The sequence below is a fragment of the Nycticebus coucang genome, chromosome 2 (genome assembly GCF_027406575.1).
Source record: "Nycticebus coucang isolate mNycCou1 chromosome 2, mNycCou1.pri, whole genome shotgun sequence".
In the NCBI taxonomy this organism is placed as follows: Eukaryota; Metazoa; Chordata; class Mammalia; order Primates; family Lorisidae; genus Nycticebus; species Nycticebus coucang.
In genome coordinates this window covers 160,622,469-160,643,055 of record NC_069781.1, presented here as the reverse complement: position 1 = coordinate 160,643,055, position 20,587 = coordinate 160,622,469, and the positions used below count along the sequence as shown (strand labels likewise).

General features: G+C 38.8%; 1 protein-coding gene and 1 pseudogene across 2 annotated transcripts in view; both read left to right on the top strand.

Annotated features, from left to right (window-relative positions):
• Positions 1-20,587, top strand: part of CDH8 (cadherin 8) — a 435,918-nt gene that overhangs the window by 19,066 nt on the left and 396,265 nt on the right. The gene's annotated exons all lie outside the window — the stretch shown is intronic.
• Positions 6,910-7,783, top strand: LOC128569288 (mitochondrial calcium uniporter regulator 1-like; annotated as a pseudogene).

The window sequence follows — 20,587 nt, the reverse complement described above, 5'->3', positions numbered from 1 at the left end:
GGTGCTTAGTCTTTGCAGTAGAAAGCTAGTTCATCCATAGTCAGGTGGAAGCAATGTGCAGAATCACAATTTTAGTTTAGCAGAGTGTGTGTGTATATGTGTATGTTCGACTAGGTTTACAATTGTTGTTGGCAGTTTAAAGGAATGTTCTTTGTGTAGACACGGGCTTCCTGATTCCCAAAGTCACACTGGGGGTGATGCCCCCCCAACTGTGTGTTTATCCCCATAAGCTTCTTTTCATTTTGATGTACACCACAGTTGTAATTAGAATCTTAATTATGACCCTGCCAATCGCTGATTTTCCTGATAAGTCAGATTCAGGAGTAAATCAAGCCAATGTTCACTTCCCAAATTCAGTGATTTTTTTTTTTTTTAATGGAAAGTAGGAGGGGAATTAAATATTGATCTTCAAGACTTGGGTTAACTCTCTGTGTTTCATTAGAAACTTTTGATGACATTTCTCCTTCTACCATACTATCTTGCAAAACCAATTGAACCCCCTCCAGGATAATATATCTTATTTCACCTGATTCTACTCAGATAAAGAAAGTCTGCACGAGGAAATATCATGAATCATTGTAGGGAAATTTATTGAGCCTTTCCTATGGGCCAGATGCTCTATTAGGCACATGGGGGCATATTAATGTAAAAAACAATGATCCCTGCCTTTAGGCTACGGACACTCTAGGCAATACTAACTGTTTATTATGTGCTGAGCACTGTTAGAAAAGATGGGCACAAATCCTTGATTCTAAAAATAGCCACTCCCCCTAATAAATATATAAGTGGGTATAGGTCTGTGTGCCTGTTATTGCACATGGATACATACATACCCGTACACACAGACTTATGTGTATAAAACAGGTCGGCACTTTCTTTGCTATAAGTCCAAAATGCAAAAGTTTTTGAAAGATTTTTTTGTATGCTTGATACAGACTCAGATAGCAGAACTGACTTGAGGCTATTTATAGTCATAATGCATCCATTACTGTGACTGTTCATATATTTCACTGTAGAAATGCTAATGTGGTTGATTACAGGCTGCTGCCCCAGACCTTGCTGCCTCCTGTATAGTTCATGTACCTTAATAGGTTTGTAAAGTGTGAAGAGTTCTGAATTCTGAAACATGTCTGGCCCAGTGGGTATTGGGCATGGGCTTCTTGACCAGCATTATTTATTGTTTTTGTAGATTCAGAAACTGAGGCTTAGGTGGATTAATAAACCAAACCAAGATCACAGAGCTAGTAAATGATCTACCTGAGTTTGAATCTTCTGATTATTCCCGAATCCATCATGTCACTCACTATATCCTATCATTGACACTAACTGGCTGCCTGGAGTGTAAACCATACTTTGTGCTTAAGAGTCATTGACTATAGAAAACAAAGCCTTTAGAATTCCTACTTCTAGATATTCAGTCCTTCTTTAACCAGCCCTAAGGCAAGTTGTTTTCATACCATATGAAATTCTGGAAATTCGTGCACATATACGTAATGTCTGGATACTTTTTCCCGCTTCTCTTAGCTACCTCTTTATGGAGGTATATCATTCCGATCGCATCTTGTGAACTGTAAATAACTAAACCAGGAGAAGGATCAATTTTTGTCTGAGTAGAAAAAGTAATTAACACAAGGTTGTTTTAGACTTAAAGTCTGATACTGATTTCAACGACATTCCCTAAATGAGATAATAGAGATGGAGGCAAATGGCTGAGCGTTCAGCATCCTCGTGTGATGTAGTAATATTTGACATGGTCACATTACTCTGGATGATGCCAGGATTTTGAAATGGCCAAAATGCTTTTGAGTCTTAGCAGTGGTTTTTATTTTTATTATTTATTTATTTATTTTTGGGGACAGAGTCTCAAGCTGTCACCCTGGGTAGAGTGATATAGCGTCACAGCTCACAGCAACCTCAACCTCCTAGGCTTAGGCGATTCTCTTGTCTCAGCCTCCCGAGTAGCTGGGACTATGGGCTCCCGCCACACCACCCGGCTATTTTCTAGTTGCAGTTGTCATTGTTGTTTAGCAGGCCCAGGCTGGGCTCGAACCCGCTAGCCTCAGTGTATGTGGCTGGTGCCCTACTCCCTGAGCTATGGGCACTGAGCCTTAGCAGAGGTTTTTAATTCCTTTCATTGCTTCTAAACACAACCAATTTCCAAACAATTGTTAAATGAGAGTTAAATTTATTTTCTGAAAAACTTTTCTGCAAACATTTCCAATCATATGTATTTCCCCTTAAAAACAAACAAAAAAAAATGCTCCTGAATTTTCAGCCTAGCTTTTGAGGATCTTGAGTTGTAGCAAATCCAAAAACTACATTTCAGGTGGCTGGTTGAGATTACAAGGCAGGCTGAGAATGGAGACGATCTGTATCATGGTGCCCACTGGTGCTTTATGATGTTTTATCTATGTGCACACTCCCACATCTGACTCTTTAAACCACTTCACCTCAGAGCTTCTCCTTGGGAACTGGCTGAGAAGCATTACTTACTTATGAACATACCTGCTCTTTAAAAGGCCCTCCTGCAAGTGGGGGCCTTTGACCCAGCAGGCTGACTTCAAGTGCAAGGGCAGAGCCTGTTTTTGAGTGATTTGTTCTTCAGAGCTTCACATATAACCTTACAGTATCCATCATATGTTCTTAGTATATTGATATCGCAGCTGGATTCCTGGAAAAAACAAAACAAAACAAACAAACAAACAAAAAAAACAACTAAGCACTAGAGACAGACTGCAGAGTTCAAACGTTGGTTTAGCCACATTCTGGGTGTTAATTCTGGTAAGGTTACTAAAGTTTGTTAAGGATTATACAAATAAGAGCATATAAGATTAAATAAAATATATAGCTGTATAGTGCCTGGCACATAGTCATTTTGGTCCTAATCACATTTTTAGCTGTATGTGTAAGTGTATGTTCATAGTTGGAGCAGTGGACAAACTGGCAGTAACCTCATTAGGTGAGTGCAAGTCTCTGGGAGCCCAAGGAAGGGCCCTCAATTGGTTCAGGTTGTCAGGGTGGATGTGACATTCAGTGTATCTGGAAGCGTCCCTGGCATTCAAACTGGAGGGGCAAGTTGGGTAACAGGGTGAGAAGTGCTCTGGTTGGACAGAGGATTTTTGCAAAGTCATAGGGTTCCCTTAGAAGTAGCATTCATTTTAATACTGCTTGTTGAATTAGAATGAAGTTGAAAGTCATATCTTAAAGAGATATCCCTGTCCATTCTATCAAAAACATAAATGTCTCTCCTGCAGTATTTCATGCCCTTTGCCTATGCTTTATTTTTTCCTTCACCTTGATGATCATATCTAACGTATTCTATGCTTTACTGGGGTTTGTATGGTGTGTCTCCTGCTGGAATGCAGGCTCCCCAGAGAAAAGGATTTTTGTATCTTTTGTTCTCTACTATACACTCCCGGAACCAAGAACACTGCCTACTTATAGAACCCACAAAGTAAATATTGTGGGTGAACTTATTCTGAATGAGTAATTTCCCTAAAGGAAGGAGGGATTTATAGAAGTCCCATAAGCAATATCAGTTTAATATAAATGGCATTTTTCAATATGGGGTCTTTATGTTCTGTTTTTCCTATTGGTATTTATACACCAGCAGGATATTTTAAACAGTTGTTCCCATATATTGATTGTAAAAATCTTTCTTTGAGGTGAAGTGAGAGAGTAGAAAAGTTAGCTTGTTAGAACATCTCTGTTGAAATGTCTTCCTTCCCAGGGACACAAGAGGCCCATATCTTCTAGCCCATCTTCAAGCTTCTGTTTGTGCTAATGGCTCAGTCTTCATTCTGAATTTCTGAAAACAAATACCAGCCACAGGGACTCCACTGCCGCCTCCAGTTCTCTGTGCAACAAGGTGGTACGGAGCCTTTTCATGAACACATAAATGCCAAGCTTTTTATAACACCTCATGCCATTTGCTCTGGTGTTAAATGGGAGAGAGAAAACCTGTGGTGGCTCTCCATAAATCTTGCAACTGAAGCAAAAATACCATCCTTGGGTAAAAATGTATATGGGTTCTTTATCGTATCTAGCTGGGTGTCATCATGAGAGCCCGCTGTTGGAAGCCAGGGTGGTGACTGATAGAGCCATGTCACAAATATTAATTGAGCGCCTGCTATCTACAGAGTATCCCATGGCCAGTGGTGTTCAGCTCTGAGCAAACACAGATCTATACCCCCTGTCATGGAACTAATGGGCTACTAGAGAGGGATAGACATTACAACAAATCATCACACGAACAAACGTCACATTAAAACAGAGATAAGTACTCCAAAGGAAAGGACCAGCCTTCTGTTGAAGCATATTCAGAGGAAGCTGAGCTGTCCTGTGGCAGGGTGGACTCTTCCCTAAAGAAATAACCTGTAAGCTGATAGGCATTAACTCACTTGACCAGCATTTGGAGATAAAGACTGAGAGGGCGTTTTCAACAGAGAAAATGTCATGTACAGATCTATTTCTAAAAGAGGATTGTGGTAACTGGATGTCTTAGTTCTGGGCTACAATGAGTTAACGTGGACTGGGCAGCTAATAAGTAACAGAAATTTATTTCTCACAGTTCTGTTAGCTGGAAATCTCTTACATCAGACTGGGTTTTGTGGAGGGCCCTCTTCCAGGTTGTGGAGTCCCATCTTCTTGCTGTACCTGCACATTGTCAGAAAGAAGGAAGAAAGCTTTCTGGACCCTCTTTTATAAGGACACTAATCCTGTTCCTGAGGGCTCCACCCTCATGACCTAATGCCCTCCCTGCTATCACTATCACACTGAGGGTTAGGATTTCAGCTTATAAATTTGGGGGTAAGATACAAGCATTTAGTCCATTGCACTAGAAGACAAAGAACTAGGATTAAAGTATTTTGAGTCAAATTAGAAAGATAGGCAAAGCTGTCCTGGAGATCTGCTTTGTTTCTATTTCAGCTCTACTACAAAGTAGCTGGGAAAGAAAGTCCCTCAGCTTCTTGCAGTTCCCTCACTTGTAAGTGTGTGGTGAATCGCAGTATTATGTGTTTCAAATACAAAACCCTATAGACCAGGAATTCTCTCTCATACACCCCCCCCACACACACATACACCACACACTCACACTGAATATCCCATATCCAAATTGCTTGCGACCAGACATGTTTCAGATTTCAGATGTTTTCCAGATATGGGAATATTTGCATACCCATAATGAGATATCTTGGGGATATCATGGGGACCTAAGTCTAAGCATCAAATTATTTCATATGCACTTATACAGATAGCCAGAGGTAAACTTTATGCAATATATTTTAATAAGTTTGTGCAGGAAATAAAGTTTTGACTACATTTTGTCAGCAACTTGTCACATGAGGTCAGTTTTGGAATTTTCAATGCTCAAAACGCATTGGAGCATTCTGGATCTCAGATTTTCAGGTTAGAGATGCTCAATCTGAGAGAGAGAGAGAGAGAGTGTGTGTGTGTGTGTGTGTGTGAGAGAGAGAGAGAGAGAGAGAGAGAGAGAGAGAGAGAGAGAGAGAGAGAGAGAGACATCTGTTGATTTTTGGCCCACATTGCTTTAGCCCTTGTTCTGTGGTTCCTGTGATCCTCAATTCCTCATATTGCTTTATTTTGAGGGAGGAAATAAAAGAAGCCTTCTGCTCTGCAGGTGGCCAGAGTTCTTCTATCCTAAATCCTCTCTCTTACATAAACTCCTCTGCTCTCTTTCCTCCTTTTTTCCCTCCTACCTGGGCTTCTGAGCTGTTCCTTATTTGGATATAACTCTCTCACTGGTGATGCCACATCTATTTATAATTCTCTTCCTCCAAGGCACTGACTCATTTTCTCTCTTTAAATTTGACCTTCTAACCTTCTCTCTTCTCTGTAACTTGGAAATCGTTTGGGTGGCGCTTAGCATGAAGGACACAGGATGCCAAATAATTACACTATATTACAGTTTACGGTGTCAGCGACTGGTGAGAAAATTGTACTTGACATGTCATTATTTTTGCTGGCCGTTTGCATGTTAAGAGCGATGGGCTTAGCAGCCACAGCCAAATTGTATCTTCGGCTTTGCAAGAACAATTCACTGTCAGTTCTGTGAGGCTTCTGCCTACTCAGACAAAGCCTTGTGCACCAACAATTTGGCAGGAATACAAGTCAGCATTGCATGTCTCAATCTGGCCCAAACAACTGGAGTTGTCTGCCTCTTGCCCAATGTCGCAGCTTAGAAATAACAGCATCCTGAAGCTGTTGGGAATCTTTTGATGCTAATATAAATAAAAGGGATAATACCAGTTTTTTTAATTAGCAGAAACCCTAAACACACACACACACACACGGAGGGACTATTAGCTGAGTTTGTGCATGAGTAAAATTCTAAATCATCTCCTAATCACTTTTTCTGTAGCCCTAGACTCTCACCCTGTTTGCCTTATTCCCTACCAAGGCACCAGGTAAGAGATACTGGATAAACTGTGCTTATCTTTGTGGATGCCCCAATAAATATATTCAATCAGACTTCTTACAACAAAAATCGTGCATAGTTTCTCTGCTCTTTGTGAGGCATCTCATTGAAGCGTCTATTTTTCCCACTTGAAGCAACATGATAACAGATGTTTATGGGTAAGAGAACCAGATTATATAATTTTGTTTCATGAATAAATAGCAACAAAAGAGTCAATATGAAAAAAACCCAGAGAATTGATTTCTATCATAACTCTGAAGAAAAAGTTTATACAGAAGGATTGGTTGAACATAAATGTTGCACAACTGGAAAGTGATTCTTTGCACTTGACAGAAAAGTGTGAAGTCATAAAAAAATTAAAATTACAACATGAGAATGTGGTTTCAACATAAAAAATGCTAGAAGCAAGATATAATATATATATAATATAATTATAAAAATGCACGTGTGTTGGCACATCTCTGTTAAATATGTGTGCCTATAAAAAGCGTATATCAGCCACGGCCACTCAGCACTGGCTGCCCCAGGACTGGGAGCGCTCGCATCTTGGCCCTGCTGCACCCCCGGCCAGGCACAGCAGCGTCTGGAGGTGCCATCGGTCCTCAGCCTGGGTGCTGCTGGCGCCTTTCACCTCTGCCACAGCCCGGGGGCCACCCTCGCTTTCTGTAGGAGAGAGCTGAGCTTGTCTGCTGGGCACCTGTGGCTGGAACGCAAAAGGAGAGATTTCACCTCTTCTGGAAGTAGGAAGCTCTACCCCCCATGCCTTAGTGTGCCTACTTGAAGAAAATGTGTCTACTACTCAGCAAGCAGAAATCATTGTATCTGCATTGGTCAGGTCATGGAGGCCAACAAGGATATCGTCTAAAGACATGGTCACCAAGATGCAGCAGGAGATCACTCTTCAGCAAATAATGTCTCAGATTGCTAACGTGAAAAAAGATATGATTATTTTGGAGAATAATTGGTGAATTTTCAGCCCTCAGAGCAGAAAATGAGAAAATCAGACTCGAACTACATCAGTTAAAACAACAAGTAATGGATGAAGTGATCGAAGTCCGAGCAGATACCAAGTTAGACTTCAATCTAGAAAAGAGCAGAGTAAAAGAATTGTATTCATTGAACAAAAGGAAGCTGCTGGAGTTAAGAACAGAAATAGTGGCACTGCATGCCCAGCAAGATCGGGCCCTTAGCCAGACAGACAGGAAGATAGAGACTCACGTTGCAGGCCTTAAAACCGTGCTCGAGTCGCACGAGCTTGATGATATTAAATATTTAGCAGGATGCCAAGCATCTCAGTGGAAAGGCTTGACTCAAACCAGAAGTCTTTCTGGAATTTGTATCTGAACACTTGAACAACAAAACTCCTGAGCCACTGCAAACATGTCTGTATGTGCCTGGACTGTCTTTATCTCGGCTTCCACGAGAAAGCTTTTAGCTGTATTTAGTGACATACTCTTCACTCTTGCTTTCTAGTCTCCTTCCCAGCCTCTCTGCCTGTTATTAACCATGTCAGTATTGGCAAGCATTTCTCTTCCCTACCCTGGTATGCTATGTCCAAAGAATTTTTTCACTATTCTGAGCTGCTATATGGGCAGTACAATGGAACTCATGTCTAGAGAATTTTATCAAACTTGTTGTGGCTCTTTTGGCCCTAAAGCAAAAACATGTTTAACCTGAAATAATTTATTTATAGAAAATGTTTGGAATTTTATTTAGAAAAGACTTATCTTTCCGTAGATTTACATTTATGTTCCTTTGATTATAACCCAAATCATTTAACTCTTTTATTGCTTAAGCAAAATTGGATTGCATTTTATTATCAAATAGAGTATGTTTTTATCTAAAATAAAATATTTAATTCTATGTGACTAATATACTTTTCTGATCAGTCAGACTGAATATGAAACTAAAATACCACTGCCTAGAACAACTTTTTCAACTATTAATGTTACCCAACTGTAAAATGATAGCACTGGTGAATTACATATAAGTAAATCTAATACCTGAAAATTTGTATAAACGTAGAAAATACATTTGTGATCATTTGATTTAAAAATAAATTCTCCTTCAAAAGAAAAAAGTATATATTCAAATATTAAATATATATATTCAAACACTGAATATAGATGCATTTATTCAAATTTTTACAAAGATAATGAACTGCTAGTACCACTAATATGCTTACCTATAGTCACCACTTTTCATCATTCTACTGTTATTTTTTAATTTATCCCCCCAAAACACACGTACATTGCCAATGTTCTTGATTTAAACAATTACTGTAAGGAGAACGCTGATCACATCTATAACCACGTTCAGCTGTTTTCATTGTGACGACTTCCCCGATTGAAAACAATGTAAAATCAGAAAAAAATACCAAATGCAGGCAGGATTACATTTCATGAGTAAATTGTATCCAGGTAATCCACCTTAAAAACAAAAGAAGTTAATTCCTGACATTGATTCAGATTAATAACTATACCATAAAGCAATAAAGGGGAAAACGTAAGGAAATATACCAATATGTTCAATCTTTTTCCCCCAATGTATGTTACTGGATTATCAGTTTTTATAAAAAAAAGTAATTTTCTGCATTTAACTTTCTATGTTATACTTTTATTACAACGAAAAGCATAATAAAATGAGAGCAAAATTAATGATAATATTATATTGCTCAATTTTCTTAAAATCAATACCATCCATTCATAGCAAATTCTTGGGGAACAGTATTTAATGTAAAGCTCATTTGGCAAATAGACTTTTATTTTAAAAATTATATCTGTGTTAAGCACTTGGAGGACCAGTCTCATCAATTAATAAATTAAAGTGGCAGGCATATTTAATTGTTTTTATGAAACTATGAAAAGAGAAAGAACAGCCTCAGTGGTGCTGCACTGCTAACTACGTGACAAACAGCTTCCCTTACCAGGGAATAGGCCAAATGTTAACCAGATATGAAGGGTTGATATTTAGTTTGGAAATGGGTAACCACTTTATGAGTCTTTAAGTAATACAGTCATCGTAGATATTGTTTGTGCTTTTTCTTTTTCTTTTTTTTTTTTTCTTTTTATTGTTGGGGATTCATTGAGGGTACAATAAGCCAGTTACACTGATTGCAATTGTTAGGTAAAGTCCCTCTTGCAATCATGTCTTGCCCCCATAAAGTGTGACACACACTAAGGCCCCACCCCCCTCCCTCCATCCCTCTTTCTGCTTCCCCCCCCCATAACCTTGATTGTCATTAATTGTCCTCATATCAAGATTGAGTACATAGGATTCATGCTTCTCCATTCTTGTGATGCTTTACTAAGAATAATGTCTTCCACGTCCATCCAGGTTAATACGAAGGATGTAAAGTCTCCATTTTTTTTAATGGTTGAATAGTATTCCATGGTATACATATACCACAGCTTGTTAATCCATTCCTGGGTTGGTGGGCATTTAGGCTGTTTCCACATTTTGGCGATTGTAAATTGAGCTGCAATCAACAGTCTAGTACAAGTGTCCTTATGATAAAAGGATTTTTTTCCTTCTGGATAGATGCCCAGTAATGGGATTGCAGGATCAAATGGGAGGTCTAGCTTGAGTGCTTTGAGGTTTCTCCATATTTCCTTCCAGAAAGGTACTAGTTTGCAGTCCCACCAGCAGTGTAAAAGTGTTCCCTTCTCTCCACATCCACGCCAGCATCTGCAGTTTTGAGATTTTGTGATGTGGGCCATTCTCACCGGGGTTAGATGATATCTCAGGGTTGTTTTGATTTGCATTTCTCTAATATATAGAGATGATGAACATTTTTTCATGTGTTTGTTAGCCATTCATATGTCATCTTTAGAGAAAGTTCTATTCATGTCTCTTGCCCATTGATATATGGGATTGTTGGATTTTTTCATGTGGATTAATTTGAGTTCTCTATAGATCCTAGTTATCAAGCTTTTGTCTGATTGAAAATATGCAAATATCCTTTCCCATTGTGTAGGTTGTCTCTTTGCTTTGGTTATTGTCTCCTTAGCTGTACAGAAGCTTTTCAAGAATAACTTAGAAACGTTATTTATGGGATTATGTTTTTTGAGAAAGGTGAAAGGGTTATAGCATTTGCAAGGCTTTATTTGGTCTGCTTGTAATATGTTTTCTAAATAGTGGTGTTTTAAAAATATTTCAGTATTTTCCAACTGTACATAAAATTTCCATTATAATTTACGTAAATTCACCCAACAGATGTGCTCTGAAATCCACAGAGTATCAAATGTCACTGGGCTTCCATGGGGGACAATAGCAGAATCCAGATGAGGCTGATCAGAAGGGCTGAGGAATATTGGGGAATAGCACGGAATAAAACACAACATGCAGATTTCTATTTTTCCCTAATCCTTAAAAGAAAAAAAAAAAAACAGTCTCAGCTGTGATACATTGATCTTTTTTTCTTTTTCTGTGAATATATGATGGAGACTAGGTAATTGATGACATTGTTCATTGTTCAGGGACATTACAGAGGAGGAGAAAAAGAGGTTTTAAGTAATTCAACTGATGGTATGTACTGAGTGTTTACTGTATGGCAGACACTTATAAAGTTTTCCTATTCAGTCTACCTGCTGACAAAGGTACTATTATTCCCATTCCCAAATCAGAAGAGAGTCACTGGAGGGAAGAGTTATCTACATTAGAAAGTACAGGTTAGATAAATGGTGATTACTGGATGGAGCCCGGAGTCAGACCTGGGCCTGGTGATTGCAAAGTTTTCCCTGTAACCACGGAAACATATTATCTCATTTGAACCCCATGGGGTAGCTGCTCCATATGCTGGGCTGTGGCCCCAATTTGCAGATGAGAAAAGTGAGATCACAGAAAGAAACAAAGGTATGGCCCCATGACTAGCATGCAAAAGTTTATTGAAATTCAAGCAAACAGAGATATCTACCTAATTGCAAATCTACTACACAATTTTGTTTGCAAGCACCTGTATATTTTACTAGTCAGAGGCAGGGGTGAACATAAACCCTTGAGAGACGAAAACTGTCCTTGGGGCCTATGCATGTGGTGGCTTTGTTTTATGTCCTTTATGGGGAGATGCCACTGGCATAACCAGCCTTTTTCAGGCCCTGTATCTTGTACACAGTGATTTAGAGGTTATTCTCCAAATACAGAAGCTAATACAACATCTGCCTTTTTGCTTTCTCATTTAAAAATATACCTTAAAATGATTATATGATGAAATAAGAGAAAAATGATGTATAAGAAGGAGTAACAAGAGAAGAAGAATACTTTTATTGAACACTTCAGGCCTCTTACTAGGTACTTTAAATATATTCACGTGGTATTTACATGTGTTATAATTCCCCATTGGGCAGATAAGACAAATGAGACTTTTGGACTGAAGTTAATTTTCATCGGTTAGGTGATGGGAGTGAAATGAGTCAGGCTTTGCCTGAGCCGGGCAGAGTTCTTAAGTGCTGCAAAGACGTAGCGTTAATTTAGAGAGCTCACTGGAACCTTTGTCCAGAAGTGGGTAATTTTCTTCCTTCCTCTTAAAGTGAGAATCACCAGAATAGCAGAAAGAACAGTGGACTGAAAAATAAAATCTTGTACACACAGACAGGAACTAAAAGAAGACAAAATGCTTGTACCCTCCAGTTGCTTGAACTGATTGTGTTAATGCTGAATAATTTAGTAACAATTCCCTATACTCTTAGAAACTGAGCTGGTGGACAATACTGCAGAGGCTCCAGAGGTGGGATCTATAATTTACTCAGCTCTCTGCAGTGACTTCCCTGATGTGCCTTGCAACTCCACGAGTCTTTCAGTCTTTTTCCAATGGATATATGCTTCTCTGTTTCATGTCTTCTGTCCCAGCCCTCATCATAGTGACTTTGCTCTGGGCAGTTCCGGTCATATCCTTTGCTCCTGGTGACCTTGGGCACTGAGAATAATCTGCTACACCTTTAGCAAATTCTCTGAGGAACAGTAATTTGGTAAAAGAGCAAACATGACTCTAAAAAATGACTGAATCCTATAACTCGGTGCAAGTCAGACTCCCTAGCCACTCCAAAGCTTTATTTAGAATGTGATAGGGTTATTTATAGTGGAGTTTTTCTTCGTTTCTTTTTAATGTGCTTGTAAAAGTATAAATGAATTTCTCATTGCAGATTGCCCTTTGTCATACATGTGTCTTATTATTTTTTTTCTTTTACAGCCACATTGCTTTGGGAAAGCTTATCCTCTGATTGCTTCCCTGCCATTGGAGGAACATTTATAATCAGCCTTTCAAGGTGTTTTCAGAAATCATTAGACATTTGCAATGGCTGGTCCTATTGATCAAGGCCACTGTTTTTTGAGTCGTCTGTTCTGATTTTTTTCTCCTGTCACTAAACTCATACTGCAAAGGCCTTAGTTTTTTATAGCTGAACCCAAATTCCCACATCCCGAATAGACTATCAGAAATGCATTTAAACCATCCTATCTTTTGTTCCACCCTACAAGTTGGAAGGCAGGTGCAAGCAAAAAGAAGCTGAAAGACCAAACAGTAAACATGGAGACCTCCCTCTGCATCCCCCACCCCCAACCCAGCCCACATACACACAGACAAAATGAAGTGGTGAGGCAGAGCCGAGCAGGCATCAACTATACAGCCCACAAGTAAACAGCCGGAGACAGAAATCCTAAAATACACGAAGAAAGTCACATTCGAAGGGATACAACATAAGAAAAGAACCTAACACAGAAACTTGTGGAGAGTGAGAGATTTTCACAGGGGCACAGCACTCAGGAAACAGAGAACCAAAAACTATCAGAGGAAAAGATGAGATAAAGGTTGAGAGGGGCAGAGCGTGGGATCGGGGAGACGGGGCGCGGGCGCGAAGCGGAAGGAGAAGCAAGCAGGGAAGAGACGCGTAGGGGGATGTGAGTCTCATTAGGTCCAGACTGACTTCTCTCGGCCCTGAGCAGATGGGCTTACGCATACTTTGATGGCCTTTCTGATCACACAGGGTCTGCCATTTTTGGAAAGGGGTGCATTTTGACTCTAACACATGGCATTTGCTGAACAACTGTGGCTGGCAGGACTGGGCTTGAAGTCAGAACAATTTAAATCAACCAACAAACATGATGATCTTTCTTTTTTCTTAAACTTTTACAGACACAATTTTGGCTTTTAACCTGATATACTTTCTATACAGTAACACTAGAAACTATTATAAATCATTAACCACATCAAATTCAAATATCAAACATAGTAATTTAATAAGTCTTTAAATAAAATTATCACATACTTCCTATTACAGACTATGACGTCAGTTTATAAGACAGATGAGGAGGTAGAAAAAGAATATGGGTAAGCCCTTGGATAATTTACTTCTGTCTAAAATTCTGTAAAATTATGATATGGGCTTTTAAGACATTAGCAGAAGGCTGGGCACAGTGGCTCAGGCTTGTAATCCTAGCACTCTGGGAGGCCAAGGCCAGCAGATTATTTGAGCTCAGGAGTTTGAGACCAGGATGAGCAAGAGGGAGACCTCTCTAAAATAAATGAATGAATGAATGAATAAATAAATAAATAAATAACTGGGCATTCTGGTGGGCATCTGTAGTCACAGCTACTTGGGAGGCTGAGTCAAGAGGACAATTTGAGCCCATGAGTTTGAGGTTGTTATGAGCTATGATACCACAGCAGTCTACCAAGGGCAACAAAGTGAGAATCTGTCTCCAAAAAAAAAAAAATAAATAAAAAGAAAAAGAAAGAAACATTGACAGAAAAATAAAAATATTTAATTAGGATTTATCATTCTAATATATTTGAGTAGAGATACAACTTGATTTATGCAATGAATTTTAAATGACCAATGACCAATGACAATGACCACAGAGAAGGCAATGGCTAGTTTTCTATTTCTGCTGCTTTACAAATACTTGAGCAAATTCATTTTTAATAGCCTAATAAAGAACACGCAAGGTGGAAGTTGATGGATAAACCGGGTGGCCACAAAGCTCGTGTGCAACTTAAAATAGTTGTTTAACTTGCACACGAGTTCATGGCCACCATCTATATACACAGGACCAAGAGAAGCAATACTTTTTGAGTACCTAGTACTTTCCAGAAAATATGAAATGTTATTTAGCTCTTACTTGAATCCCATGAGATTGGAAATCACTCCCTCTTGACAAAGAAACAGGTTCAGCGAAATGCAGCCTCTGTCCCAGTGTGGCTAATGAGGAAAGAAATTGGGATTTGAACGCAGGACTGGCTTATTTCAAAGATTTGTACTTGTTCTGCCTGCACTGTGCCTCCCCACCCCTCGCTTTATTTGGTTCTTCTTAATTTTTTTTTTTTTGCATATGGATATGTTCTTATGGAAATATGAACAAAGTTCTCACGGAAAAGTTCTTATTTTCATCCAATACAATTTGTTCTTCCAAATATTTCTTGTGATCATCCCAACCACCCAGAGGGCCAGGTGGGTAACTGAGATGGTACTAGACCCACTTGAGCCCCTGCTCAAAGGCTTGTGTGGACCACTCTCCTTTACAGACAGTATTTCCCCTCCGGTAACTCCCTTCTATTTGAAGTGTGTTGAGATTATTACTGCAGTTCCAGGTTTAGAACTACAAAGCGAGCCCCTAAAGATATCCATCATCTTGCAAAACGCAACTGCTGCAAGGTATGAAAAACTTGGATGAGATTACCTTTTAAGTGTACCACTCAGTCTCTTTTAAATCCAGGGACTGTGCTCCTTCCCTAATTGCACTGGCTCATGTGGAGTGAAAACTTGGATTACTTTTAGGCATCCTCCCAGGGGATATTATTGAAGGAGGTTTTCAAAAGCCTGCATTACCTCATGAGCGCTTAGCTTCAGTCATCCAGGTTTGCGTTCCCTAATACAGCCTAGAACCCCATGGGGTGACTGATGCATAATGTCAGCCAGAAAAATATAAATGCAAGAGTGCTGGAGGATTCTTTTGGTGATATTTGAGGAAGGCCTTTGCAGTTGACTCTAAAGGAAAATTCACCAGGCTTGGATTTGGATGGGAAGAGGTAGCACAGTTCCATGTCACTTAGCTTCGCAAGTGCTGGGATACCGTTTTGTACTATGGCTTGGTAGGGAAAGATTGTGACATTTACCAAGAGAATGGACATGCCTGGTAACTGCTCCTAGAGATGTGATGGGGAGTGAACGTTTGTATCTGAAGACTCTCTTCTCCCCTCTCCTGAGAGAACTTTTGAGGTAGGGGAAGAAAGGACTCCTACTTTGGAATTGGAGCCTTAAAGAGTCTTTACAAATAAATACAAAATCCTCTCCTGCTACTCTGTAAGCTCCACAAGGTTCTGCCTTTCTCTTTTAAATATTCTAGAAGTGTCAGCACAAGGAAAACTTTTCTAGACTGTTTAGGAAAGGACTGGGCTAAGTTTTTCCTCTCTCTTTTTGAAAACTCCAAGCATTAGGACTGAACAGTTGAACTCAAATATTCAACTTAAGCCTCCTTCCTGTTAAAAGAATTTTGGGCTCTGGTGGCGGTGGCTCGTGCCTGTAATCCTGGCACTTTGGAAAGGTGAGGCAGGAGGATTGCTTAAGGCCAGGAGTTTGAGAACAGCCCAAGAAAGAGTGAGACAGATCCCCCATCCACAAAAAAATAGAAAAATTAGCCATACTTGATGGTACACATCTGGACTCCCAGCTACCCAGGAGGCTGAGGCAGGAGGATCTCTCCAGCATAGGAATTTGAGGTTGCTGTGAGCTGTGCACTGTAGCTCAAGTGACAGAATGAGACACTGTCTCAAATGAACAATCGAAAAAAAGTATTTTGCCAGTATGGTGGCTCATGTCTGTAATCCTAGCACTAGCACTTTGGGAGGACGAGGCAAGAAGACTACTTGAGACTAGGAGTTTCAGGCTGCAGTGAGCTATGATAGTGTCACTGCACTCTAGCTTGAGCAATAGGGCCAGACTCTGTCTCAAAAAGAAAAGAATAGTATTTTCTTTTCTTTTTTTTTTTGTTGCAGTTTGGCCAGGGCTGGGCTTGAACCCGCCACCCTCGGCATATGGGACCGGTGCCCTACTCACTGAGCCACAGGCGCCGCCCCGTATTTTCTATTTTATAATTTACTATTCAAGTTATACTTCTCTGGTTGTAGTGACTCAAGTCTGTAATCTTTGCACTGTCGGAGGCCGAGGCAGGAGGATCCTTTGAAGTCAGGAGTTAGAAACCATCCTGAGCAAGAGCAAGTCTCTACTAAAGACAGAAAATTAGCTAGGTGTGGTGGCCCAAGCCTGTAGTCCCTGCTACTTAGAAGGCTGAGTCAGGAGGATTATTTGAGCCCAGGAGATTTAGGCTGCAGTGAGCTATGATGACACCATTGCACTCTAGCTGGGGTGACAGAGCAAAACTCTGTCTCCATAAAAAGAAAAAAGAGGTATATATTTTCACTCAAGTCATACTCTTTTTTATGTGCCAAAGCCTTGGGTTTGAAGCACAAGGGAGTATAAAAAAAATCACATACTCACATGTCCACATAGCCACACACTTGCACAAAATTAGGAAATGATGTTTAGCAAATTTTCTGGAATCATTAGCAAATTTTTAGTGCAACTTCTATCAGTTTTGTTGTCATAACCACAGTGGCTAGTGTACCTTTTGCTTATATTTTTTTCCTGAAATAAACAGTTTATATAGAACACCATACCGTTCCATGATCTCTGTTGATCAAGCATCCTGTCTTTTTTTTTTCCCTATGAGAAATGCAGTGTGCTGGGCTTTATTAGGGAATTAGCTAGACATGAGCAAGGCAGGAGCCACCAGGCTACGTTACAAAGAAAGTCAAGCAATACTTCTTCAGCATCAGTGGATCAAAGTGTTTCCAATTAGCAAGAAGACATCTTAATCTGCTGTTAGACAGCTGGTTGTCCATCTGGAAAGAAGGAGATTGGAGGATCCAGTTGTCCAGGGTCTAATTGGCTACCCAAATGTCCCAGGGTAGTGACTCTGTCCTTTTTAGATGTCTCTGAAAGGAGGCATCTCTTACTAGTGAACTGAGTGATACCTCCGACATGGGCATCTGAGGGGTCCTTCCAAAACCATGAAACCATCTTCAAATCAGAGTCTTGGAGAAAGAGATTTGGTCAGCATTGGGAAAAATGTAAGAAGGGGAGGAGGAGAAGGGATAAGCTTTTGATGAGCTTTTGAGATTTTATGCTCAATTTTGAGGAAATATCATCTTCTCTTTGGAAAGTCCCCTACTTTTAACCCATTTTCTGATTGATCCACCCAGGATCTTGACCAACCCTTTTCCAAAAACAGCCTGACCACGTCTCTCTGTCCATACTGCAAAGGAGCACTGATCCACCTCTTTCCTAAAATAGCCCAAAATCAGGGTCTTAAACAGCCCCATTCCCATAATAGCCAGGGTCAGCCTGACCTCTCCTGCCCTGCTCATATCTAGCTAACTGCCTAACAGCTTCAAACCCTATCCAACAGCTGTGACCTTGCCATTTAATCTTGATGAGCCTCAGTTTCCTCACTTGGAAAATTAGCTTATATGATTTGTCCTTTAGGAAGTCCCCCCAAGCAATAGATTTGTTATCTTAGTTCACGTAGTGAAGATGAAACATATAGTAAGAATGTTACTACTTTAAGCAGTTCTCACGCCTTGGATTTTTTCATCATTAATTAATTCTTTTTTCTAATTGCCACTTCCTAGACATTTTTTTTAAAGCCCTGTCACTCCATATCCATTTGTTACTCGTCTGTATGATGAATGATATGAATGGCTCACTGCTCTCTAGTGCCCTTCGAAATTTATGAGGCATTAACATCTTAACAATATTGAATTGTTCAATCCCTGAGCATGAGATATATTTAGTTATTTAGTTCTTTTTAAAATTTATTTTAACAGTGTTTTGTAGTTTACTATATACAGACATATGCATATTTTGTTTGATTTGTACCTGCGAATTTCATTTTTGTGATATTGTAAAATAAGCATTTTTACTTTAAACTATAATAACTTGTTACTTGTATGTAAATGAAGTTGACTTTTGTATATTGAGTTTGCCTCCTATGACCTTGCTATCATCACTTATTACTTGCAGAAATTTATGTAGAATCCTTGTGATTTACTGCACAGCCATATAATCAATGAATAAAGGCAATTTTATTTCTTCAAACACAAGTTGATAAAAGCTATTATGTTGTGATAACTTAGTAATTCAATTACTGTTCTCTTTTGTGCAAAATTTTTAAACAGCTTAATTTTCAAACTGTTGAATTGGCTAAAGAAATCTTGTAGTTTAAAGTATCTGGAACTTGTTGAAATAAAAACTTGCCTTTAACAGAACATTTTATAAATATTGCAGAGAAGGAATCTTTGATTCATAGTTATTTGAGCATGTCACATCCCCCATATACATGTGTACCTATGCATACTACCAAACCCCTATACCTAACCCAGATAAGTAATTATTAACTTTCCTACCAATGGATAATTATTAAGCTAAACATAAATTGGTTTTTAGATACAATGATAATTAAATCCATTACCTAAGGTAAGTTTATAAAACTGAAAATTTCACCTAAGACTTTCATTGAAATTTTTAAATGAAAATGGGATATTTTACAAAAAGAAAAGTTCATCTCTAGTCTATACTATATCAAAATTTCCATTTTGTAGTCCTCTGCTAAGGAACATACGAAATTTGATTACTGTGAGTAATACCAATGGCTAACATTTTGAGCACTTTTTGCTTGCACTACCTTGAATACACAGAGCATATCTCATTTACTGTTTACAAAATCCATTTGAGGTGCATACATTAATATATTTAAATTTGTAGACATGAAAAGATTTAATGAGATTGTACAATTTGTCTTTCCAGCTGAAAGTTACTGAATCAGATCTCAAATATATTTGCCATTAATTTTGCTCCCCAAATTTTCTGACATATAATCTCTTATAACTGTCTTATAAAAAAGTTGAAGTTTCTTTGGTGAAGTAGTCACATTATAACATAATTAAACATGTATAAACACACCTGCTACACAACATTTAGAAATTAATGTGGCATTCCACAGATTAATTTATCATTTTTCATTCAAAATCAATACAATTGATTAACTGGTTATTCTGAAGTGCTGACAAATTATTAGGTAAAAGTAGATTAATAAATTCATTCAACAGTATTTATTGGGGACAGTCTATGCTGAAGTGATAAGGACACACAAAAGGATTCTGGATAACATAAACATTCACTCTGAAGAAACAAAGTAGAAATATTCAATACCAGGCAATTCACTCATTAAAAAACTTTACCTATATAAAAAATAATATCTATATGTGTTCTCAGCAATCAGAACATTGCTCCCAGTTTACCTACATTATCCAGACTCATGTCACTGCTGGAAAAGAATTAACAATCAAAACCAGCTTAATACAGGAAAGATTTCTCCCCCCTTGACTCTTTAACAGAGCACATAGCTTGAAGCTAGTGCAACTTTCTAGGCAGGAAGGGAGAAGATCACTATGTAAATCATTATCACTGACAAGTTAAGCCTCCAGTCAGAAGCAGAATGTATAGCTAGTGTATTTTCCTCAGGCTATTTGTCTCCTCAGGGTAGCTTTTTGAAAATAAATACATACAGCAGTTTGATTTACACACACATACATACACACACACAATCATATACATCTGTATTGTAGTAAAGGGCAGGTCTCATGTCACCTTAAATTAGCTGAATTTCAAGGCTTAAGTTTTCCTCTGCATTTCTAATATCCATCCTCCATCCTAAATCCTAAATAAGCTAGAGAAAGTGAAAATTCCATCTCAAATGAGTTGCTATTTAATTAATTCTAAGTGTATCTATTGTTCATAGGGTTGAGGGTAGGAGGGTATGAGTCCATCTTCCCCATGTTATTATTGATAATAGTCAAATCCCCTGCTCCGCCCCATTTTCTCTATTGCAGCAGGATCATTTTTTCAAGTTTTAAAACTGGACCTTTCGATCCTGTACACATAAAATTCCTGTTTCTCCCTTATCTGAGTCTGAAGCCTTTCTCTAGCCTCAGTAAATAGCCGTTACTGTTACATGACCTTGGAAAGTCACTTAACTCTTCAGTGTTGTTGAAATCTTAAATGAGAGGATAGAAAAAGAAATGGCACTTAGAATAGT